At 35.9% G+C, this 25,674-nt stretch overlaps 1 long non-coding RNA gene and 1 pseudogene across 3 annotated transcripts in view; one reads left to right on the top strand and one right to left on the bottom strand.

The window, feature by feature from the left end:
* LOC138830488 (uncharacterized) overlaps positions 1–25,674 on the top strand; it is a 177,653-nt gene that overhangs the window by 13,706 nt on the left and 138,273 nt on the right. Inside the window, exons 2-6 of one of the 3 annotated variants that reach the window (XR_011373030.1) lie at positions 9,889–9,971; positions 10,964–11,018; positions 14,645–14,759; positions 19,324–19,399; positions 22,483–22,529. This is a non-coding gene — a long non-coding RNA (uncharacterized lncRNA). Of the gene's footprint in view, positions 1–6,116; positions 6,158–9,888; positions 9,972–10,963; positions 11,019–14,644; positions 14,760–19,323; positions 19,400–22,482; positions 22,530–25,674 lie in introns of those variants that run through there. The other 2 variants (XR_011373029.1, XR_011373028.1) reach the window with 2 other exon arrangements.
* Positions 19,746–19,854, bottom strand: LOC138831212 (U2 spliceosomal RNA; annotated as a pseudogene).

The raw sequence follows: 25,674 nt of genomic DNA, 5'->3' as shown, positions 1-25,674 counted from the left end.
CATGATCTCCCTTAAAATTTATAGCTCTTCTAATTATAATAAAAGGTCCGAGAAACTCAAATTGAATATTTTATAAATGCCAAGTGGAGTAAGTCAGGCCCAGAGACAAAGGGTCCATGTGGTCCCTTTTATGTGGAAGCTAGATGTTAAGTTACAAACTCATACAAAAAGACACTGGGTGGTATGCAAGTATACACAAATGTATTAACCAAAATATGGTAGATTCAAGGGCGATTTCAAATAATTTAATTCCTTAGAATGCCAAAAATCAGAGCTCCACAAAATAAAACAGCAGGACTCAGATAATCAAAAGGAGAGGGTTGGGGTCAAGGTGAAAAGAGTAGATGAATGAAGAGGGGAAAAATGCAGAAAAGAATCCAGTATATATCCTACAAAATTAAGAAGAGTGAGGGAAGGGCTGGGTACAATTTGGGTGGGTGAGAATGTTGCAAAGGGAAGTAGCGCTGTGGTAGAGCACTAGCCATGATCTGAAGACCTCAGGGATAGTGCCCAGGCCCAGAGTTCAAGCCCCATGACCAAAGAGGGAGAGAGAGAGAGAGACAGACAGACAGACAGACAGACAGACAGACAGACAGACAGACAGACAAAGACAGAGACAGAGACAGAGACAGAGAGAGAATGTTGCAAAGGGTGACATTGATCAAGATATATTGTGTCATAAACTGATTTATTAAATGGCATCACCTCTGTACAACTATTGAACAATAATGGTTAATTTTTTAAAGGAACTGAAAATAATATTTAATCAAGTACTATAAACAATTTATAATAGAATGAGAAAGTGTCAAGATTGGAGATGACAGACAACTAAATGTAATACGGAGTTAGATCTCAGAGAAAGAAAGTAAAGTGTTTGACACAGACAACAAAATTAAAAGGACATTAGTATCCAGCTTGTTAAATTTGATTTCTTAGGGTCACAACTGTTAGATATCTCCATTGTAAGTCTTCTGATTTTTATACTGTATTTGTTAAAATGTAACAGCATCTTGAAGTGATTTTGTACAATCCATATTTTCTCTAATTTAATGGAAAGTCTGACATAGATTCTTGGAAAATTAGTAGGCAATGTTTTAACATAATTTTTAAATAAGTTTTTTATTGTGAAAATACTGTACAAAGGTGTTACAGTTACATGAGCAAGGTAATGAGTACATTTCTTATCCAGTATTGTTGCCTCCTCCTTTGTTTTTCCCCTACCATCCCATCCCTCCCACCTCCTCAACTACACCCCCCACCCTCCCATCCCCGTCTAAATTGTGAAGTTGATTTTTTGACATAGTGTCTTGTACATCTCATTTTTGCAATGGGTCATCTGTATGCCTATTTAAATATTTTGTTTTTTCCCTTCCCCTCCCGAAATTATACCAACATGTCTGTCTGTCTGTAAAAACAAGGGTTATACCATGGGTGAGGGACATACAAAGCAACAAAAAAAATCAGATGGTACCTTATAAATACGTTAGAAACAACAGCAAGCTAGAAAAAAAAAACACTTGTGTCCCAATTTTGCGGTTCATTTCGCTTAATATCATCTTATCTGTGCTCTATGGGCCACTTGCACGTACTAAGTCAAAGGCAAGGAGAATCTTCAACCATGCCATTTATCTCTTCATTGTCACTGTGTTCTCTTTGCTACACACATTTATTATTGCTTCTAACATATTAAGATCTTTCTTTGTTGCTTTGTATGTCCCTTCACCATGGTATAACCCCTGTTTTCAATGTTGGTATAATTTGTGGAGGGGAAGGGAAAAAACAAATAGTTTAAACAGGGATACAGGTGGACCCATTGTAACAATGAGATAGATGTATAACACGTTATGCTTAATATAATTGTTTAATGTTTGCTTCAGAATGCCTACATAGCCGTTGATCAATGTCTACAAAATGTCTGTTCATCATGGTAAGCATGTAACATATACTATAATCAAAATGGTCTTTCATGGAGTGTTCAGTTCATATTTATTTCAATGCCAGTATAGTTAGAGTATAGGAGTTTCAGGAGCAACCATCTTATTTCTTGATACCGTTTTCACAATGCTGGTCTAAATTTGGTACTTGTCTTCCTTTGAAATCCATTTGAATTGCTTTTTCAAAATTAAAATTTTAGTATTAATTGTGCAAAACAGTGTATTAAATTATGGTGTGTTGATCCATGTATAGAAATTACATTAAAAGGTTTTATTTATAAAAATGAGCCAGCATGCTCAGCTAAAATCCATATGAAGAATAAATAAGAAATATTTGTGAACAGTTTTATCATGAGTTCCAGGCTAATTCATATTTTCTTCTTATTCTTATTTCTCTTGACTTTCATGAATAGATGCTTCCAAGTTAGGTAAGGTTGATCATTCTTTTTCCTTGCTGATGGAGGCATAGAAATGGTAGTTGAGTACTTGTTACTTGGTTTTGTTGACAGGGGAGAAATGGGTATTTTTGCAAAAGATTTGCTGGCCAGAAAGGAAAGCAAGATTTAGTTTAATTCCAGATTTCCATGGTGGCCAAAAATAAAATAGAAATATAGAAAGGGAATAGTAGTATAGGAAAGTAGTGTAGGAAAGTATAGCAGTTAGAGTCAAAAGAATGAATTCTAGCTCTGATCTCAGCATTTAGTATTTGGTTGGCTTTAAGAAAATCATTTGTTAAACTTAATTTTATATTAGTGGTTTCCTTTCCATTCTAGTTATTGTATAATTGTAGTTATTAAATTTAAATCTCATAATTGCTAAATTATTATTTAAACCTGATCATTATTTTTTAATATCCATGATTATTAAATTAAAAATAGATAAAATACTGGAATATTATTTTTCCAATAATCTCTCAATAACTTTGATAAATGCATCACATCTCCATGTATTAATTATTTTCCATAGATATTTGATTATTCTCAATGTATGAGGAATAAAATAAATAGAACTTTTAATGTAAAATGAACACTGATATTTTATTATAATTTAGAAAAGAAGAATTCTATTATGTGTAAATGTGGAAAATAACATAAACATAATTTACAACAATGCTACAACAATTTCTAATTTCAATTAATGCAATGAACATCAAATATCTAAGATCATCATCTAGTTATAACGAAGTACGTTAAACATGACTACATAGAGTCATTACTTTCTATTCAGTGTAAGAACCAGAAATACTTACTAATACACTGGCATTTTGTGAAAAATTATAACAAGAAAATTCTGACTAATATATTTCTTTCACTTTGCATACCAATAGATTTTTTGGACATAGAAAAGCCTCAGTAGGTACTTAATTAATAAATCAATTAATATATATTATTCTAAGAAATAGCTTGACCAACATAAATCATTATATTTAAGTTGTAAACATTTCCAGATGATCAGATAAATTCATTAATACTTCTAAATTGTTTCATAATTATCCATGGCTTATTCCTACTGGGTCATAACTGGCATTGTGTCCACAAAACACACCTATAACGTTTTAGTTGTAATAACAAACACTAAAATCAGCATGCAGATATTTCACATTTAAAAAATAAATGAACTCACTGGAGTGCTGAAGACTCACCCCTATAATCCTATCTATATGGAAGGCTGAGATCTGAGGATCCTGGTTAGAAGCCAGAGCAGGAAAGCCTGTGAGATTCTTATCTCCAATTAACCACCAAGAGGAGCTAAGGCTCAAGTGGTAGAATGCTAGCCATGAGCAGAAAAATAAATAAATAAATAACCTCAGATACAGTACTCAGGCTCTGAGTCCAGGCCCCAGGACCAGCACAAAAATTTATATATATATATATATATATATATATATATATATATATATATAGAGAGAGAGAGAGAGAGAGAGAGAGAGAGAGAGAGAGAGAGAGAGAGAGAGAGAGAGAGAGAGAGAGAGAGAGGTATATATATAAACTTATGTAGGGGCAATTAATCATTGATGTCAAGCAATGTGAGTTTCTTTTTCCTCCTAAGTAATTTAGAATATAAATTTCCCTCTGGATTTTAAAAGCATTGAGATACTATATTGAAAAAAATATCAACTCAGCTTGGGAAAAGAATGACACACTTCATATAGCTTGAGAAGAAATGGTCATGGACTAATGTAGTTTTCTTTCAATTTATTACAATTCAACCTGTATGCTATCAAGGGGAAAAATGAAATATGAAGGTAATTAGAAGGCACAATTCTAGCAAAGCAGAAAAGCTGAAGTGATATTTATAAAGCACCAAAATATCTTGAAAGCAAAATATAGAGACAAGGGAATCAGAAAGTACAATTACTAGTATTTTAATTTCTCAACAAATATTATTTGGATATCACTTTTATGAAATGATTTTATATGAAGTTATCAGATATGTAGGGCTGATAAAAACTGTAAGTGTATTGCCTTCATTCATACATATATATGCTGTGTAAATACAGAAGTTATATAAAGCTTTACGTTTGGATTGGTCATGATCTCTTTTTACATTCCATAAATACTATTGTCTAAAGAGTCTACTTGGAATTTTAGAAATATCCTGTCACAGAATATTCCCATTTCTTTATTAATTGGGAAACTCACTTAGAAATACTGTGATTTTTCAGATAAACACAGCATCCAAAAACATAGATATTACAATCAATTCTAGATTCCAGTTGTGTTTTCCTTTAGAAGAAAGCAATATTTGCACAATATAGATGGACACACAAACACATGCACATATTTACACACACAATTTTTTGCATGACTGTTGAACATAGCCTAGTGATTATGAGCATAAGCAGTTCAATGACTTCAGATACTGGGTAATTGCGATGTCACATGTAATTCTGAGTGAGTGTGTGTGTGTGTGTGTGTGTGTGTGTGTGTGTGTGTGTGTGTGTGCATGTATGTGTATAGCCTTCCTGGAGCTTGAACTCAGGGCCTGTACATCATCCCTGATGATGTACTCAAGCCTATCACTCTACTACTTGAGCCACAGCTCCACTTCTGGATTTTTTTTCGTCCTTAATTGGAAATAAAAGTCTCCTGGGTTTTTCTACTTAGGCTGAATTTGAACACTAGACCTCAGATCTTGGCTCCTGAGTAGCTAGGATTACAGGCGTGAGTCACTGATACCAGCTCATGGAATCATTCTGTGAGTGCCTGTGTCCACTTTCATTAACCCAGAGGTCTATATATATATATATATAATATATATGTATATATAATATATATATTATATATATGTATATATGTGTATACATAATATATATTTATATATGTATATGTGTATATACATATGTATATACACATGTATATACATATGTATATGTAATATATGTATATAATATTTATGTATATATAATATTTATGTATATACATATATAATATATGTATATGTAATATAAATGTATGTAATATATGTATATAATATACATGTATATATAATATAATGTATATATAACATACATGTATATATAATATAGATGTATATATAATATATATCTCCAAGTTATTGAAGGAAGTGATACATTTGAACATAACAAGAACCCACTCTATAATGATAACTTTCATCATCGCCACCACCACCCCTTGCTGTAGAAAAGTTATATAACCTTTCTGAACTGTCATGACCTTCTTGATAAGGTGACAAATTTTGCACAATTATAATACACTAAATGTAAGAGTTTCAACAGAATTAATGAGGCAAGTTAGAGGACCTATTTCTCCCTGGGACGCTGCGAGCAAGCTGATGAAGGACTTTTAAATACTGTGAAACCTCTGTTGTTATTGGTGATGAAAATAACATTTTTTAATAGTATTTACTTTTTCTTAACAGTTGCTAATTTGGCTGGATACTACTAGCACAGGCAGAAAGTTCATGAGACTCTTTAGCACACCCACTTCCCACAAAAAAAATCTGGAAGTGGAGCTGTAGCCCAAATGGTAAAATACTAGACGTTAGCAAAAGAAGCTCAAGGAGAGTGCTCAAGCCCTTTGTCCATGCCCCGATTGGCTAAAATGTTGTTGGGAGCTGGGATGATTCGACTCTCTGACTGGTAGTTGTCCGTTAAACCTTTCTTTGGTGTTCCAGCTACTTGGAGTGAGTGACTACCAGCTAAACATCCAGATGACCGTCCTAATAACCACACTAGCTGCTTCCAATACTCCGTAGATGCTGTAAGAATTTTACATGGAAACCATGTCTGCTTCCGGCTGAATCACAGGCTTTTGGTACCCTGGTATTGAATATACATTTATTTGAATTAGGGAAGGGAAGGGGAACAACAGAATGGTGAGACAGAGGACAAAGGGAAAACCAACACCACAGTGAAAGACACAAGACAATATGTTGAAAATTATCTGTTCAACTTGGGGGGAGTTACGGGGTTGGGGAGGGAAAGTAGGAGAAAATTGAGGGAAGGGGTAGCAAGGTTGGTAAGAAATGTACTCATTACTTTACTTATGTAACTGAAACTCCTCTGTACATCACTTGGATAATAAGAAAGAAATGTCTTTTTTTTTTTAAAGAATGTTACATGGAAACCTTGCCTGCTTCCTGGTGAATCACAGGGTCTGGTCCCACAGGCATTTCCCCAGCTGTAACCATTTCAATATCTTGAGCAGGACTTTTGACAGCATAAGTATTAGAAAACTTTAGCCTAGAGCAATTACCACGCAGGCCAGAAAGTAACCATTCCCCTGGTGGCCCAACAGGTCTCTGATTTGTGCAAAAACAGACCTTCATTTGCATGATGTTTTGCCAGGACTGGTGCAGACACCCTTACCATTCTTTATAATCAGAGGGAAATAGGTGTATCAATAAGCCCTAAACACAGGACTTTATGCTTTTTTTTTCACAAAAATCAATGCAAAATGAATCAAAACTTTAACTATCATATGGAGAATTATAAAACTTCTGGAAGATTATGCCAAAGAAAATCTTTGTTATGTAATATTCATTAATGAGGTTTTTAATACAGCATCAGACTGGGCACCAGTGGTTTATGCCTGTAATCCTAGCTACTCAGGAGGCTGAGATCTGAGGATCAAGGTTTGAAGCCAGCCCAAGCAGGAAACTCTGTGAGTCTCTTATCTCCAAGAAACTACTCAGAAAAAGCCAGAAGTGATGCTGTGGCTCAAGCACTAGGGTTGAGCAAAAATAAGCTCAGGGACAGCAACCAGGCCCAGAGTTCAAGCACCATAACCAGCAGAAACAAACATACAAAAAGCATCAAATATTTGATCCAGGGTATATTTATATTTCAGTTGTAGTGTGCTTCTTTATCAAGCATGAGGTCCTGGGTTTTATCTCCAGTACTACCTATCCTCTAGGTAGATGATCTATCAAAGAAAAAAGTCAGATTGGACTTTTTGATTTTACTAGTACTAATAAATTTCTGCTTTTTAAAAGATAATGTTAAGGGAGAACAGGTACCAAATTAAAAATCTCATCAGACCTTCTTTTTAAATGGGAGAAAGCTGATTCCTCAAAGAAATTAAAATTAAATAGGGAAAAGCACCCTCAAGATCACTTGCACAACTCAGCTTGCTTCAAAGGTCTATACAGTCTTTCCCTTATTTGTTTATATTTTTCTTCTTGATACACTTATTATCTTGTGGCTCTTCCAAATTAGACTCTACTGCATGTACATCAAACATGTCTAGATATTTTTAAAGTAATTTACTTGTCCCTGTTCTTTATTTCCTTCGTAAATGCCCACGATTTTGTAATTTGTCTTACAAAAATCACTCAATTCTTAGGTCCAGCATGCATTCTATTTCTCAAAAAAAATATCCCACCTGGGAATGTGGGTGAATGGTAGAGTGTTTGCTGATGTTTGGCAAGCATGCATGGAGCCCTGGGTTCTATTCCTCAGGAAAACAAACAAACAAACAAACAGGAGTAGCACTGTGGCTCAAGTGGTAGAGCACTAGACTAGAACAAAAGAAGCTCAGGGTCAGTGCCCAGGTTCTGAGTTGAAGCCCCAAGACAGGCAAAAAAAAAAAAATCCTGCAGTTGTCTTTTGTGTGTTTGTTTTGTTTACTTTCTTTTTTTCTAGATTCTCTCAATTTAAATTTCTTGCTCCCCATACCTTCTTTGGCTATTAACATGCTTACATCTGTGTTGGAATCATCATTACAGTATTATTTACAATTACTCACTACTCAAGTTTTTAAGAGGTAAAAGGCTAACATATAGTTCCTGCCTTTTTCATCCTTCAATATTCACTTTGTCCTAAGTCTTAGCACTAGTTAAGTCCTGTTCTTTAGGACCGTGCACTGTTTGTTCCTACTTTCTTGTCCTAGATTTTCTATCATCTTGATCTAGCTGTAAGAATTTTCATGGGATGTAGGCATGTATAGCCTAGAGATATAGGAGCATTGATGCATGTTGGAAACCCCTGCTTTATTGGAGATGAAAAGTAAACCATTCTGGCCTCTATTACGTAGAAGGGGGCATATTTCACATGGCTCTTCTGAAGGTTGGAAGAACAATTGTCAACCTTCAGTACAGTGTGATACTTTCTATTGCTTTTTTATGGGCTTTACTATCTACTCCAATACCATAACCTATCACTTGCTTATCAAATATATTTCCTAAATTCAGTCCTTTGTCCTTGAATATGATTTCTGGGAAGTCTTGACAAAATACTTCATGAATATTTTATTCATAACTCTCTTTTTCATAAGGAAATTTGTACTCCCTGCTTATTTTATTGAACTCTCTTATTTTATCTTCTTACAACCTTTGAAACCCAAATGATTTTTGATTATATTTAATTGACAATATATAACTATCATTCATTTAGCACTGTAGTGTTTCAGACTCTTTAAACCACTTAAAGTTTAAAAAGATTGATAAATGAGAAACCCCATGATGAATTCTTTTGTAAGGCTATGAAATCTCTTCCATTGTGAGTAATTACATTCTAATTTAACTCTATTCTGGTTCTGGGGTTTTTATTTTCTGTATTCATATAGTTTTGGAAGTGTATAGGTATGGTGCACATTAAGATGCTAAAATTACATTGCAAGTATTACATTGAGAGAGAAAATTATATATAATGTTATAATTTATACTTTAATTATATGATATATATTATGTATCACAATATAGTATAAATATAATAATCACATAATATGTTACAAATATGTTATATACATATACATTAAAATTAAAATATGTTGTATATGTTGAAATAGATTATGTGGTAATCATGTTATATGATTGCATAATTTTAACATAAATAATTATGTATCTTATAATATAATTATATAAAACTAAATTATATATTTTAATTACATATATGTATCTATAGAACTCATATATAGATACATATACTTATATATATATATATATTACTTAAGGAGTCTATGACCAGGATTGTTTTTGCCTCTGTATTTTCTCTGCGTCCTTGGAGATTCAAGGTCAAATATAAGAACTGGAATTTGCTGGTTTACTATAAAGAAACTAAGTCATTAGGCATGCCAGATCATCTCAGTTGGGTGCCTACATAGAAAAGAAAGATCCTAAATTGGAGAAAGAGGGCCCTCACCCTCAGTCAGGGAGGGATGTCTGCTAAAGGTCTAGGCCTTTCGCACCAGGGGAAAGCAGCCATGTACCTGGAGCTTGGCAGCTGTACTGGAGGAGGAGAGAATGCTAACACGTTAGGAAAGCCACTGCACTACTACTGCCATTGCACTATTGATATTCCTGTCACTGACCGGAGGTCAAAATGTCTTTGTTTATGAAGTATTCGCAGAAGAATACTCTGTGTTATATTTTCCAGTCCACCACCACAGAATACTTGTGGGTTTTGCAAACAAGACATACATTTGTTTTATGGATGGGGCTCTATCATAACACTGATAACACTGTGCTCTAATTATTGGTTTTTAACCAACAGACAGTGGACTCCTTAAGGACTGGTGCTGAATTTTGCATATCATTATCTCTCCACACTGGACACAGAGGCTGTGCTGAAAATAGGTATTTGCATTAATGGAGAAAACTAAATTTTGGTTTGCAACCCGCATTCTCAAATATTCTAGAGTAATGATACTCCTTTGTTAATTGGCTGCAGAAACTATGGGAGTCCAATGACATATTCATAGAGGTTCATAATCACTGGATTTGCATTTGTTTTTTCTCAAAGTTGCATATTTATATACATGTGTGTGTGTGTGTTGGGAGATACACAAAACTGAACTACAGTTCCATTGCTGTTTCCCCAAAGTAAGAAAATTCATCCAAAAAGAAATCATTTGCCTGGGTAAATACATTCAGCGGATAATAAAACCATATATCTTCTTTAATTCTTTACCTGTTTCATTTCAGATTTTGTATTTTTATTACCTAAATGGTAATATTTCATTTCTGATAGAACCATTCATTTTCATTCAGAATTAAAATCTCTAACTGAGATCATCAAGTAAAAATAAAGTGATTATCACTTGAAGCAAACTCATTTTGGAAAGTGTCATTTTCCTGAGAAAGTTCAACTGATAGACCAGAGAATCATGATCTACCAAATTGTTTATTCTTTAGTGACTATGCTGCTCAAAAGAGAGTATGACTATGAATTGGAAACATTGTGAGATTTAATATTAGCTTTTGTAGGATCAATGATTTGTGTGTGTATGAGAATGTGTATGTATGATTTATTATGACTTGTCCTACCTATGCTATTTCTCAACTGGGCAAGAATATCAGGTATTAATGTATGAAACCTAATATTTCATAATCTGATATTGTATACTGATGGATTTTGAAGTTCTTCTTTAACAATATTTCTTAAATGATCATCTGCAGATGATTAACAACTAAATCACATGGAAATATTTGCTTAACATTTTCATAGTGAGCCTCAATTTGAAACAACCCACGTAGCTCAAATGTCTACATTTTAGGATCTATTAACACAGAAGAAAGAACAGCAAATCCTCCTAGTTGTCTAATTACATTCTGACTACTCAAAACAGAACAAGAATCAATGAGGCCCAGAGAGAAGAGGTACGAATGAAGCCTTGAAATTGGGTAAGGATTTTCAGATCATATTATTCATAAAGGATGCTTACAATAAAAAGAAAGATGGATAGAGCAAATTTGTGCACTTATGAACATATATATAAGTGCAGTCTTAACCATCCTGAATAATTACATAAATATAAACTGGATTTCAGCAGCACATATAAAATAATTTCCCAGAATATTGCTGCATACTTGAAAATTGTCTTTCAGATGAACAAGAGGATATGAGATTTATATTACAAATCCATGAAATTCACAACTTTATTCTTCTTATATCAGGACATATTATCAGCTACCCGGGGGGTGATTTGGAGTAGAAGGCAAAGAATAAAGTGCCATTCTAAATAAGAGAGGTAGAATAGATTGTAGAATAGATAGAGATAGAGATATTGGAGAGCAATGGTACTGAGAGTAATATATTTGGGGGAGAAGGTGGTCCTGGGGCCTGAACTCAAGGCCTGGGTACCACTTGAGCCACAACTGTACTTCCACTCTCTGTGCACATGCACACACACACACACACACACACACACACACACACACACACACACACACACACACACACACAATGCACACACATAGGAAATACCAGTGGAAAATACTCCAGTAAATGTTATGAACGAAAATGGGCTTTCCTAGTTTGCCTTCTTGTTCTTCAGTTTGTAAATCTCATCTCATAGCCTCGTGTTACCAAATGCCTTTCATCTGTACTTCAGTCATTGTTCAAGCTCAGAGCCTTAACAGGGAATTCCCACCCTGACCTTGACCCTGCTCCAAGCATCCTGTCTATCTACATTCTTGAAATCTGTGCAGAAGGTAGAGTGTCTTAAGATAAATGGCTGTTGAGGTATTCCTTGTGGGATATTGCACAGAAACCAATAAGGATGCTTATGTCACCTCTGCTGTAGGCATCTTTCAGCTACAGAATAAACCATGGGTAGCACACATCTCCAATTGATTCACTGGGTCCACACAGAGGATATTCTGACCATTGTTGATTGTGATTGTTTTAAGAGTTCTCAGATAAAGTAGAGAAGTTAAGAATGTTAGATAATAGGAAAGAAGATGAAAGATTCCCCAAGTGGAAAATACCTCTGCAAATAAATACATGGGCCCCTAAAAGAAGCATTATATTTAGGGAGAGGAAACATTTAAAAGATATAGCTAATTAGAAGCAAGCCTAATGTGTAGCCATTTTGGAAAGAGGGTATGTTGTGCTTGATATCTTTGGTTAAACCGTGAGTCAGAAGTAGTCAATGATGTGGGTTCTCATCAGCCAAACTCATGGTTTACGATGGTGATTTTAAATGCCTAACAAGGACAGGATTATAGAGTAATTATTAAAGGAAGAGTTCTTTGTTGAGTAATCAATTTGTAATGTTTGATGTTTATCCGTTATTAGGTTGGTAAAAGCAAACAGTAGATATCCACAAGTTGAGAATTTCAAAATAACACTACCTTACAAAGCTTTTGTATGTCTGGGTCTATCACTTCTTATTATGTTGTATAGAGTTCCCAGACTGAGAGAGCCCTGGGAACAATTTTCCGTTTCCAGAAAACTTCCTTTGCACAGTGTTTCACAGATGGGTGTTTGCATTCTATAGAGGCTGCATTAGATTCATTTCTGCAACCCAGCAGACGTCTAATAACACAGAGCTATGCTTCCCACAAATTACGACATCATGCTACAGAAAGCTCAGAGCTACACTTAGCAATCGGCACAGAATAGAAGGAGCTCAGCTACATATCTGAGTTTCTAAACTGAGTTTGGAATTAAGAATGGTTTTATTCAGGTAAATAAAGATGGCTATCAATATGAGCTAGACTAGACTTAGGTGGGGGAGAGAGAGAGAGAGAGAGAGAAAGAGAGAGAGAGAGAGAGAGAGAGAGAGAGAGAGAGAGAGAGAGAGAGAGAGAGAGAGAGAGAGAGAGAGAGAGGAGAGAATATAAGACTTGTCCTTGGGATAACAACCAGTATCTCTACCCTTTTGCTTTCCTCATATCCCTAAACTAAAACAAGCCAGTTAAATAGCTGAGAATAAGCAATGCAGAACCAGATGGAGCCCTGCATTTGACAACATGGTTGGCAGTAGGGAGCGACCATAGTATTGGGATAGTAACAAAAGTTACCACTAGATATTTATAGGAAGTTCTAAAGGACAAGGACAAAGGGAATTTAAGGGAAAAGAACAAAATTCTGTTCCATAACCATAAAGTTCCTGGAGTTTAAACTTAAGGCCAGGGCCCTCTCTTAGCATTTTCACTCATGGTTGGTGCTCTACCACTTGAGCCACACCTCCACTTCCAGCCTTCTGCTAGTTAATTGGAGATAAGAGTCTCTCAGATTTGTCTTACCTGGCTGGCTTCAAACCTGGACCCTCAGATCTTAGCCACTTCAGTATCTGGGATTATAGCCACAATCCACTGGGGCCTGGTGACCTCAAGATTGTTGTTTTGTTTCATTTTGCTTTTGTTTTGTTTTGAGTGGGTTTTTTTTTTTTGGCAAACTGTTATAACCAGAGAGGATTAAATACATCTTGCCTTCCATAACCCAAAGCTCTATATGCAGACTGTACATTGGCATGTGAAAATTTATGTGACATTTCAACGAGGTTTTTTTAGGCAGATTGTGTCTAAAGGGGAGAATTCTGTAGCAAGTGCATGAGCTCCACTGAGACCTAAAACAGAATAATCAAAAAAAAAGTTGCGTAATTTCAGAGGCTAAACAAGTAGAGGAGCCATTAACTAATGTCTTGATTGATGTCATTCATGTGATTGAAATTAGGTTTCAGATGTTAGGGAAAGAAATCTCAGAGAACCTTTGGCAGACCTGGGATAATAGCAAGATATCTTTTTTTTTTTTTTGGTCCGGTCGTGGGACCTGAACTCTGGGCCTGGGCGCTGTCCCTCAGCTCTTCAGCTCAAGGCTAGCACTCTACCACTTGAGCCACAGGGCCACTTCCGGCTTTTTGCTTATGTGGTGCTGAGGAATAGAACCCAGGGCCTCGAGCATGCAAGGCAAGCGCTCTACCACTGAACCACATTCCCAGCCCCAATAGCAAGATATCTTGAAAATAAAGCTTGCGACTAATAAAAATCTTTGTAGTCAATGGCATCCATCAAGTACCATATTAGATGACTCTATCAGTGAGAAGCAGAGATAAAATGGAACATGAGAAGACACAATGATACTGCGAAGTCATGGCTCTGACAACGTTTACCTTTTACTAGAAACTGGGAACAGAAAATATAGAAGAGTTAGCTGCTTTGGGAACAGTTATCAGCGATAGCAATGTGTTCCTTACATGCAGACATATAAGTTCCTATGAGACCAATATAATTTAAATTCTTGAGTGTTTTGTTTCTGCCTTCATAATAACATACGAATAAATGGTTAGACGAGATAATATGTGCAAAGCATCTGTCCAAGTTTTGGATTCGGGCTTCTTAAATGATACCAAGGACCATGTAAAACATTATGAAGATATACAGTCAGGTTTGTAACATAGATTTGTTTGGTCTCTGTCAACATATTGCAAGATCTCTATGGCAAAAGACTAGTTTAAAAATTTCATTATTGAAATGCTGATACGATGCACATTTTAATGATCTGGCATGTTATTAATTACTAGGAGCATGAAATTTCTCAACATCGCAGCAATGGGACTTCCGTACCTTGTTGATGGAGTTCTGAAGTTGGAAATGAAATACATGGTCATCACGATCTTGTCCAACTACAAAGGAACGGTAAGTAAAATACTTTCAAAGCAAGATAGAAAGGGAGGTAGGCATGCCACTTCAGTCCTCTAATCCCAATTACACAACACAGATGGTTTGGGCCTGGCCTTGGACAAAGAGCAGAAGATTACCTGAAAAACAACTTAAAGCAAAAAAGGACCAGGAGCATCACTCAAGTGGTAGAACACTTGCCTAACATCCAAGGTCCTAAATTCAAACCCCATTAACCTCAAAGAGAGAGAAAAAATAGACACAATAGGTGTGGGTATTATGAAAAGAATTAGGAATTACAACAGAACAAATTAGTATGCTGGTGGCCAAAGTTGCAAGATTTGCTGTAAACTAGAAATAAAGAACATGTAGAAAGTTGTACCATTGCATAAAACCAAAATGCAGACTTCTAAAAGAAAAGAAAGGAAATTAGTAGATGACACTGAAATGTCAAAAAAGCAAACCCTGATAAACTAGACCTAATTAATAATTTCATGTTGTTTCCTAAATGTATGTTGGTGGTGTATGTAGGCATTTATAGAATGCGCTTGATGTGCACCTTTGGACATATTCTCATTTGTGAAAAATTTAATGAAACAAATTAATTATTCTAGACACAGAAAAACCATCACACCCAGGTGGTAGGTCTGTAATGTAGGCACTCTTTATCTTATTTATTGGATTTCATTACTATAATTAAGTCATTATGAAGCATTAATGTGACTGTGTTCATTTCATTTTCATTACTCTTGAGCATATAGAACAATTGTGTGTGTGTGTGTGTGTGTGTGTGTGTGGCTAGAGCCAAGTGTGTACAATTTATCTGAACATGCCTTTGTTGGGGTCATGTAACCACATTGCCTGATTTTAAACATGAGCACACACGCTTGAAATCAGAGTGCAGCTCATTTTCTATATGTGGCCAGGTCAATTTGGGGAGCCAAAGATAGAAGAGATCTGAGCAGGAGGTGAATTCCGGAGCACATTAGATTATTTAACTCTGGAAGTTTAGTTTCTTACTTTTTCCTTTTCCTTTGCTCCTGCTGCAAGGTATTCTTATGTAACTTAAGCTGCTCTTGAAGTTGTGTTCTTCCTATCTTCACCTACCGAGTGCTAGGCTTATAGGCATGTACCATTGTACCCAACCATTTCCTCATTCATAAAAAAGGATGTTTAAGGGAGATTTTAACTTATGGAAGAATCTAACATGACTTTTTTCAGCAAGTAAACACAATCTTAACACTTTGTTCATATCATGTTTTGGAAAGGTGACTTGACTTGAGACTGAAAATTTTGCTTGTGGGATTTTAATCTTCAAATTAATCAAATTAACATTTTAGCGACAAACACATGCACACGCACGCACACACACACACATACATACATTGACAATCTGGTTACACACATGTACACACATTACATACTCATGTTTTATGTGTATGTGCCTCCTTATAATATTGTTCCAAAGTGAGTCTTTTTTTTATCGCCAGCCTTGAAGTAGATACAAGTTTTATTTCAAAAAGGAAACTCAGATGGCAAATGTGAGCACACTCTTTATGCTTCCAACATAAAATCTCCATGAATTTATACATCACACAAATGACTGGATTTTCATAATGACATAAAATTGGATATATGTATTACAATCCTGAGTTAGCTCTGGTAGTGAGAGTTGTACTTAAAGTGTTATTTTATTTAACATTACCATGGATTAAATAGGCATCTTTTTGGTGTGTTTCCACAGCATGTAAATCAATACAACAAATACTCAGGTAAATCAACTAAGTACAAGAAAGGAGACACACACAGAATAATTAAATCCTCTCTCCCCTCCCTTCCTTCCTTTCTTCCTCCTTCTCCTGCCCCTGTCTTGTGTGAATGAGTGTGTGTGTGTGTGTGTGTGTGTGTGTGTGTGTGTGTGTGTGTGTGTGTGTGTGTGTGTGTTTCTCAGTCTTGGTACCTAGACAGAGTTTAACTAGGTAGCCCAAGTTAGCCTTGAACTTAACAATCTTTCGGATTCATCCTCCCAAATGCTGAGATTTCAGGTGTACACAACCATACTTTCTCAAACACTGAAGGAGAATATTCTGGGTGTCATGGTTCATATAAGTTCCTTGTTATATATGGTGAGAAATGTCAACATTTCTTAAAATAATGTTAACATGATATTTTGCAAATACTGGGGTTTAAGCTGAGCGCCGCCCAATCATTTACCCAGTATTCTGTTATGCAAAACATATCCTTTTTGCTTTAGTTCATTTTCAAATGGAGACTTGCTTTATGGCCAGGGCTGAACTAAGATTACATTTCTCCTACCTCTTGCATACCTGGGCTCACAGCTGACATTATTTGTTGAGATGAGGTCTCAATAAAATTTTCCCTAGACTGGACTAAAATTGTAATCCTCCTATCCACCTCCTCCACAGCTGATATTACAGGTGGAAGCCACCACCTTTAACTTTTAAAATATTAGAGAGTTAGGGATGATTTAAAACTTCTCTGAGTTAAGTATTGTGTATGTTTCAGACACCTTCCAGTGAATCAAGTGTATCCCTCTCAAATAAATTGGCAATGTAATTGAAAATGTGTTGCTTTTTTTTCTTTAGGGTTGTGTCTGTGATTATAGATATTAATATTAACTCAAGGAAGTATCATTAGGAAATATTTAAAACACCACTTTAAGTAAATTAATAGCAATGGAATATGGATGTAAAAGAAAAAATTGTCCAGGAAAGAATCAGAGAGGTAGCCTAAGAAGGAATACTAAACAGAGAAGAAGATTGGAGGATGTGTGTGTGTGTGTGTGTGTGTGTGTGTGTGTGTGTGTCTGAAACACACCAAACACCATTCATAAAGGGGGAGAAGGAAGGAATTGGAATATGATGTAAGGCATGGATTTATTCAAAGTGTACAATGTGCATGTATGGAACTATCACTTTGATATCTCCTCCTCATGTTACATGTGTATATTAACTGAAAGGCAAATAAATAAAAATTTAAAATTGGAAAATTTGATAATGAATTCAAGAACTTGAAGCCCTGCAAAATACAGAAAATTTGTTCCACTTGTATTTTAACACTTTAAATGCCATTATGTTATCCAGCTTATTCACTTGTAATTTTGTCTATCTTAAAGCAATTCATGTGCACACTCAACAATACTTAATGTCACCCTCCTTTTGTTGCTTTGAGATTATGATTTCACTGTAAGTAGCAAGATGTCACACTGCAGCAGAAAAAATACAAAAGGAAAAAGAGCATTTCTGTTCGGCACTTCAAGGCAATTTGTGAAGTCACAGGCTCATCATATAAATAATGGCTTCCGAGACTTGATCCTTGGAGTTTCATAAAAATAAATTGTTTTTCAATCGTTAGTGAGGAGGCATTCGTTAAGAGAAAGAATTCTCAATGTGGGGCTTGAGTTCAGTGTTGCGTGAGAATATTTCTGGAGATACACAAAAGACATGGTTACTATTTCAATACCTGACTTGATTTTGAATTATCTTTGAAAGCCTTAATACTAATTATTTTGCTTATGTCGTTTAGGTGATGGTCTTGATTGATAAAAATGGCCACTGGCCCATTGTTGCATATCCTTAGACTGTTGACAATAACTATACAATTTCAAGCTACTTGACTTCAAGGAAAAGTGCCAAACCACCAGAGAATTAGACTCAAGGTTAGGGTAATATATATATAAGTGTCATAACAATAAAATGCCTCAGACCTGCTATTTAATCACAAGAGATATATGTGATTCCTTACTATCTTCTTTAAAAGGAAGCTCCTGTTTACTTGGCACTTGCATTTTGCATGCATGAATGATATATCCATGTCTATTTTGAGATTTTTTTCCCTCTTTTTCAAAGAGTGGGTTGTGGTTTAGGTTTGGTGGTGAAGGGATGAATTTGAAAATGTATCCATGAGTTACAAAGTAAATAGAAAGAGACCTTCATACTTCCCACAAATGCACTGCAAAATGTATCATGTATCAGTGCCCTCTAGAGTGACAGGAAATTTCCACAATGGAATATCCTTAATATATCTGACCTTGCCTAGGGTATTATGAGGAATTCTTTATCACAGTTTGAAGGATAGGAAAGCTGTTGCATTCTGAACTCGGACATTAAGAACAGTCCGAAGCATTTATATTACCTCTCTGATCTGACATTACTTGAAAAACTAGAAAATAACTAGCCTGCTTTTCCACAGAGATCTCTCTAGTTGCCCCCAAATCATTGTTTTACACCAGACACTGGTGTCAGCCTGGAGTGAATTAAGTATAGAGTTGCATGCATCCTTGGTTTTAATCCCTAGATATAGATCTGTAACCAGTCTCCCCTGGTGTTACCATCTTCCACTCCTTCATTGCCCTATTTCCTTTATAACTAATTCTCTGTGACCATGAATAAAAAAAAAAACACAAAAGACAAAGTGAAATGCACAAAGAGGTGGAATGAACTTTGTCTTGTTGCCTTTGTAGAAAAATCACAGATAAATCCACTGAAATACATAAGAGTTGGAAGTTTCACTTCCAATGATGAAATAAATGTTAATTTCATTTTTTCCCTCACCTTTGCAGGTATCTGGGAGAGAAGATGATATGGAAAATAAATGGAATCCAATTTATCATTCCAGCTAAGTTGTTGATTGTCCTGGTAAGAAAATAGGATTGGAATAATAGGATTGGAATGTTTTCCCTGTTGATGTAAGATTATTTCATTTCTTTTGAGGAATTTTTTTGCAGGGGAAAATGTCTGTCTAGGTTGCCGGATCTTTCCACTTTCTAAGGTGTGTTTTGAGGCATTTCAAGTTCACTGCATTAGATTAGTTAGTGGACAGGGTGCATATGGTAAGATCTAATTCTGTGCACTCTAGATTATGCAATTACTTAAATTTTTGTTTCAACCTTAAATGAATGTGACTTCACTTTCTTCTCCACTGAGAGGTTTATGAATCTCCTGGTTTGGACTACAAAAACTGCACAAATTTGAACTTTGGGGAAGGGAGTATAAACTAGGATCTAGGCTAAACCGTACAGTAGTGGAAATGAGATTTAAACCGATAAAGACAGATACTACACTTGATCTTAGCCAAAAGGTTGAGAAGGGATGGAAATGAGATTTAAAGGATCAAAATAAACCTCTCATTTTAAAACAACTGTCTTAGAAAAATAAGGAGCATACCCCATACTGTAAATACAACCAGATTTTTTTTAATCTTAGATTCTTAGTGAGGAAAACATGAGAATAATTATAAATGTTAAGACAGCAGCAGAGTTGATGTGTAGGTATATTTTCTTCTTATTCTAACTCAATACTGTGCTTTGTTTTAGTTTAAGAATGTTATGCCCCTGTATATTTAAATGCTACATTTTCAGTAGCTAGATAAAGATTCCACATACTCAATACCGCCTCCCCATGTGAATATTCTAGTAAATCAGTCATTCTCCTACATTGGGCACTGAGATGGGTAATCAGATAGTTGTGCTTCTTTGGGGGAAAGTCTATGCCCTGGATCAGTTTTTGTGAGCTGGGAATTAATGACATTTCCCCCCTGAGAAGGCCTAGTTAGAACAAAGTTAGAATGAAGGTGGACAGATACAATTTTTTAATGACTATTTTTTATCATGATTGCAATTAGGAAGACAATGATGATTGAATTCTCATCCAAGTAAATCAAGAAAATAAAGCAAAGTAGAATTATTGCAGAGATTAATGGAGAAATTTTTACAAAGTGAGATAGAGAAGAATGTATATATTTAAATTTCCAGGGTGCACGCTCTGTGTGTGTGTGTGTGTGTGTGTGTGTGTGTGTGTGTGTGTGTAGGTGTGTGTGTATGTGTGTGTGTGTATGTATATATGTATATACAGAGAGACATATATATGTGTATATATGTGTGTGTGTGTGTGTGTGTGTGTGTGTGTGTATTCCCCGTCCTGCCCCTCTGTAGCATCCTGTCTGGACTTAGAAGGGCCAGATTACATCCAGGTTCCCAGCTTATGACAGCGAGAATCTTTTTCTATTTCTTACCTTGACTGCACATTGTAGTCAAGGCTGAAGGAAGCTGAGTGTCTAAGAGGAATTTCTTCAGACAACAAAGTCTCTATGTTTCAAAAATTCAATAAAGGGTAGCCATCATTCAAAAACAGTCCATTCTTTAAGAACATAAGTGTAGGAGGGAAAAACTTGGAGAGAGTGAAGGAAGGGGTGACATTGACATTGTCCAAAAAGGACCTGACTTATGTAACTGTAACCCCTCCGTCCATCGCCTTTATAATAGCAATACAAATTTTTAAAGAAGAATAAGATATTTATCAGCAATTCATCCTTTGGGAGCCTCAAGCTTCACAATATATTTTGTAGTGATTCTATAGGAGTGTCCCATTGGTCAAATGCAATGTATAGAACTAATTTATTGGGACTGAGTCATTTTGCAAGCGATTTGGAAATAATTTTCTCATTTTTAAAGTCAGAGCATTTTCACATATGTAGATGAGTGTCAGGCACTTTGTGAGAAATGGGTGTTGGTGTACTTATGTTTGCATATGTTAAGAATTAATATCACTAAGGTCCATGCTGTGTGTTTAGCCATTAACCCATCATTTGTAAATATAGCCTGTTTCTCTCATTATGTTAATTTAACTTCTAGCTACTTGGGCCTTTAGTCAAAAACTCCAAACTTATCAGTCTATGTTTTTTTTCATTTATTTTAAAATAGCTGTTACAACTTGATCTCTCAACATATAAGATATGACTATTAAATCTAGTATAGATCACAGACTAAACACTCAGTTCAAAAATAATAAGATGCTGTGCTAGTTGATGGCTTGGCTTTGGGCCTCAGATCTATGACACACATCACTATGCTATATTAGTAAGATTCTATCCTGCACCAACTTCAAATACCTCATCTGTGAAATGGGAAGCTGTTGAGTATTATTGTCATTAACACATTCAAATGAGGGTTAAAAACTACCTAAGTCTGTAATCCAATTTAATGCTTGAAATTTTTTCAGAGGGGCTGGGAAGGTGGCTCAGTGTTAGAGTGCTTGCCTCGCATGCATGAGACCCTGGGTTTGATTTCCCATCACCACATAAGCAGGAAAAGAAGGAAGTGGCGCTGTGGCTCACGTGGTAGAGCTCCAGCCTTGAACTGAAGAGCTGAGGGACAGTGCCCAGGCCCAGAGTTCAGGCCCCACAACTGCCAAAAAGAAAAAAGAAAAAGAAAAGAACAGGGGTTTGTTCTCATTGTATTTGATGTCAGTGCCCTGCATCTTGTATATACACTTCTCTGATTTGGGGTGGGGGGGGGAAGGAAAAAAACAAAATGCTTAAATAGGGATACAGGTTGACCTATTGAACAATGAGATGTACAAGACACTATGTTGAAAAATGAACTTCACAATTTAGGTGCGGGGGAGTATATTTGTATAGGTGGGGAGGGAAGGGATGGTGGGGGAAAAACAAAGGAGGAGGCCACAATGCTTGATAGGAAATGTGCTCATTATCTTGCTCGTGTAATCCTTCTATACAGTATTTTTACAATGAAAAAAACATATTAAAAAAAAGAAAAAAGAAAATTTTCAGAAAGGTACCTGACACCTCATAAACACTAATAGGCAGAAAAGGTCTAAAGTTTTTTTTTTGATGAACTATATAAAGCAAGTTTATAATGCCAATATACCTGGAAAAGTCAGTAACAAGATAAACTTATTCTAACATCTGTCTTTCCAACCAGAATAAAGGAAACAAACCATATATGACTCCATCAGAGCTGAGTACTGGGGACTCACACCTGTCATCCTATCTACTCAGGATGCTGAGACCTGAGCATGGTGGTTTGAAGCCAGCCCAGGCAGGAAATTCTGTGAGACTCTCATCTCCAATAAACTACTCAGGAAAAGCCACCAGTGGTGCTGTGGCTCAAGTGGTAGAAAGCCAGCCTTGATACAAAATGGCTCAGGGATAGCCCTCAGGCCCTGAATTTTAAAAAAAAGACTGTTTCAATGTCAAAAAATCTTTTTAATTAGGAGAGTTATTAAATTGTTTAGTCAAATAAATATTATTGAGTGTTTGTGACTGAGTACTGAGATACTTATTTTCATAATGTTCTGAAATTGAAGCCATGTCTATGTGACAAATCTAAATTCAATTATAATTTTTAAAAGAGAAATAACAGGGATCAGACTGGAATCAATAAAGCAGTGATCTGCAACATATTCAATTTTGGAACTGACAAAATACAGAGAATCCAACCTTTATTATTCCAACAACCAGGCCGCCAGCCTCCTTGCCCTTTCCTTACTTTGACAGCAACAGGCAACCCAACTTAAGTGAAATGGCCATTATAGGGACTAATATTCTGCCAGCCCCATGGAAGTGAGAAATGGAATTACACTCAAAAATTGTTCTTGCTTACTCAGAGTGGGGATACAGTCATCACTGACTAAATATTATCTGAAGAGATCAGAGCCTTCTAGAAAATGCTGGACTGCAAAATGGATGCATGGAGATTCTAGAAAAAAATCAGTGGCAAATGATTTGATTGAGGAGCTCCATCTGAATGCAGTCTGCAAACTCTATTGTCACCTCTTATTGAACTGATTATGGCAATAATGATAATGCTAGCAGCAGCACAGTTAGCTGGGAAAATAGTCAAGGGACCTTCTTTAAATCCATGGCTAAGCTTGTATTCTGGACACTACCTTCTTTTGTTGGATCTTATTTATGGTCCTCCTTCAAGGAAGTAGATGATTCAGTAGACAAAGCAAGATCATGTGCAGAAAAAATATACATCGTGAACATAATTCTAACATTTCGAGCACTTTTTAAGTCCTAGGTGTCATGATCCGTGTTCTTTCTATCTACTATTCTCATTATCATTAGTGATTTTTTTCCTCTGCTTTTTGAGACAGGACCACATTTAATAGTACCGCCACATATTTACAAACTTCCTGGTGCACCTTCCTGAATCCTGGGATTAGATATGGAATGCTGTGCTATGCAGCTTGGCATATTTTCAATATTATGTTCTATTTTAAAGTTTATGACAGTAAGGCACATGTAGCTCATACCTATAATGTTAGCTACCTAAGAGACTGAAATATGAGACCCAAAACGTTGAGACTTTCCAATCTCCAATTAAGTAGCAGAAAGACAGAAGTGGATGAGCTCAAGTAATACAGCACCAGCCATGAGTGAAAAACCTGACCCCCCCAAAACATGAAGCCTTGAGCTCAAGCCCCAGTATTAGCACCTCATGGGAACCAGGCATTACTATCAACTTTATTTTATGAGTGAGGAAATCTGACACCTAGCTGAATATAATCTGATACTATGCCCCAGCCTCTCAACCACTATTCATACAATTACATAATTTAAGCATCTTTCTCAAAAAAAAAATTCAACCAAGGGCTGTAGAGAATTACAAAGAAGTGAAGTAACTTGTTCATTTGAAGCTGAAACCCTAAAACTGATTGCCTACACAAAATCCAATATCCTTGCTGGATATCAAGTAACTACATAAGTATCATAGTAGCTACAGAAAACTTCAAAACGGACCTAGGCTTCTGTTCAGCATCCACAATCTGAAATCGTGAATGACTCTAGTGTGAAAGCAGGAGGCCTAGCCTCTAACAAGTGAGAAATCTCCAGTACAAGGCAGAAAGGATGGAGGTTTTAAATGAAGGGAAGCGCTCAGTATTCTTTGTAGTTACACCAGAATAAAAGCACCTAGAGAAGACAGAGAACATAGCTTGTTCCAAAAGCCAAGGAGAATTGAAGGCTCTGTCTTTATACTTTTTTAAAAAGAAATATCCTACAAAATTTAGCTTGATAGTAGACCTAATGAAAAGCTTGTATAATAACTAAGTATGCTTAAAAAAAAACTCATGATTGAAATACAGTTTGGGGCTAGACAGCACAAACCTACCCCAAATCCAGGTGAGAGTTGCCACTAAACATACTCTACCCCCAAAATGCTGAGAGGTTTTGAAGGTTGTTTGATCAATATATCCAGCCATTCTGTACTATGGCTCAGTACCCAGCATATGACAGAACATAGGTTGCCTGAGAATTTTCTGTTCAGAATGGGTGCTAGGTAATCTTCTTCCACAATGCAGTCATGGACTCATGTGTTCAGCTTGAATTTCATCACTATTCAATTACACTACTTTAAAAAGCCCAGAGCCATTTAAAAGTACAAGTGACCTAAAATCTGTTAATATTTGGACCACGCATCTATGAAAACAAAAAATCACAGATGAAAATAATAGGCCATGTCACTCTCCTTTTCCCGTCATGTTTGTTGCCAAAAATTCAAACCAGAATCTGTAATTTGCAATTGTACACATTCTGGTGATCTGGTGGTCTGATGGTGATTTGGGGATGCTATCCTTTTTGCTTTTAAATTTTAAAACAAGGTACTGGAAATGTGGCTTAGTGGTAGAGTGCTTGCCTAGCTTGCATAAAACCTTGTGTTCGATTCCTCGATACCACAAAAACAAACAAAAATAAATAATAATTTTTAAAACATCACTCTGTAGTGAGAGTTATTTTCCAGTTTCATGTTGAATTTGTGGAATCCGATTGCTAACCAAGAAGTCTGAAATATGAACAGAAAGCATTTATAAAGAGAAGGAAAATTCCAGAAGACAGATCAGGAAGCTGATGAGTGGATTATTAGTGGATTGACACAGTGATTCAGATGTGGAGGGAAAGAAAAACATTCAAGTGACACATACCATCTCAGTAGAAAGACACACGCTACCTGGATGGCTTCTCTGAGCCAGCCTCTTCCTAAGAATTGGAGTTGTAAAAGTGAATGCTATGTGCAGGCCTAATGGGAAGCTTTAGCTCTGTGTACCCCGAATCCATTTGTTTCTCCAAGTAAAGATCTGCAAAATCCTCTTTCATTCCCCAGCTTTATTAT

Source organism: Dipodomys merriami, unplaced genomic scaffold (genome assembly GCF_024711535.1).
Source record: "Dipodomys merriami isolate MVZ:Mamm:240054 unplaced genomic scaffold, mDipMer1.0.p SCAF_19, whole genome shotgun sequence".
Classification (NCBI taxonomy): domain Eukaryota; kingdom Metazoa; phylum Chordata; class Mammalia; order Rodentia; family Heteromyidae; genus Dipodomys; species Dipodomys merriami.
Note: the sequence above shows the minus strand (reverse complement) of the source record. Positions and strands in the feature narration are given on the sequence as shown.